This window comes from Rhincodon typus, unplaced genomic scaffold (genome assembly GCF_021869965.1).
Source record: "Rhincodon typus isolate 14 unplaced genomic scaffold, sRhiTyp1.1 hic_rhity00000091, whole genome shotgun sequence".
Classification (NCBI taxonomy): domain Eukaryota; kingdom Metazoa; phylum Chordata; class Chondrichthyes; order Orectolobiformes; family Rhincodontidae; genus Rhincodon; species Rhincodon typus.
The window spans coordinates 122,496-123,752 of record NW_025965729.1 but is presented as its reverse complement, the minus strand read 5'-3'; positions in this window follow the sequence as shown (position 1 = coordinate 123,752).

Below are 1,257 nucleotides of genomic sequence, written 5' to 3'. Positions count from 1 at the left end.
TAATCCAGCTCAACGGACACCAGAGTTTAAATAACAGGCGAGAAAACACAACAGCGCTTCATCGGAGGTTGCACTGATGTTGTGAACCAATAGAGTAATGAAACGTCTGCGGAACAACAAACCAGCTCGGCGAGCCAACCAACCACAACATCCACAACTTGAGCTACAAATCTACTCTAAAATTTTAAAGGTATTTGCTGTTCCTTCAGTCAAATCTCCATCGGTTTACACTGTATCTTCCTCAAATTCCTGCTTCCAGTAAACACCTCAATCCGGAACAAATCTATCAAACTGCTTTCATTCCAAAACAGATCCAAGGTGCACCTTGCAGAAGGCATGTGTTGGCACTTTCAATGATACTCTGTCTCCCCGGCAGCTGCAAACCTGTCTGGCGCTGGTTCAGACAGCTCCGTCCTTCCTGTGACATGTCCCATCGTGAATGGGAGGACAGATATTAACAACTCGCACTTGTCAATGTGTCAATGTTGAGCGAGTGTTAGATTGCGCAGTGCCTCAGTCACGGGAGGAAGGACGTAAAAGAGGGTTTGTGATAGTGGGATGGAGAAATGTCTGCGAGAAGAGGCAAGTTTGAATTCTGATACATCAAACGCAGACATGTGAGAGAGGGAGTGTTTGAGGGAATAAAACCACCACGTCAGAGAATATTTTCATGCAAATCAATTAATTCCTTAACGAATGACGAGTCCCAAGGAGCAAAATGGTGAAGAATAAAGGCTGCCGTGACGTGGACTTGAACCGAGGTTGCTGCGGCCACAACGCAGAATATTAACCACTATACGATCACGGCAACACAGTAAAGACGCGATTAAAAAGCATGATAAGAACAATGGCTGAGGATGTGTTAGGAGCAGCACCAGATACACAACGGGAATACTTGGCGAACAGTGGACTGACGTGTAAGAACTCAGAGTGGGCTGCAATCTTTAACTTCGATGCTCCCAGACTCTATCACTGAGTAAGTTGAAGACTGAGATTGATAGATTTCGACAAAATATCAAAGACTCAGGGAATATTGCAGGCTGTTGTAATGTATTTATCAAAAGCAATGCAGTTTAGCATTGGTTACTTCACCAGTTCCCTCACACAAGGAAGTAGCCATTGCTGCAGACGACCATCTAATCCCAGTTCCCAGGCCCGGAACCAGAGAGACTCAGTGGCCCAGCTGCGAAGATACAACCGGAAATGGGGATGGCAATGAGCGGGCGGACATACGCTGTGACAATAGCTAACGAGATA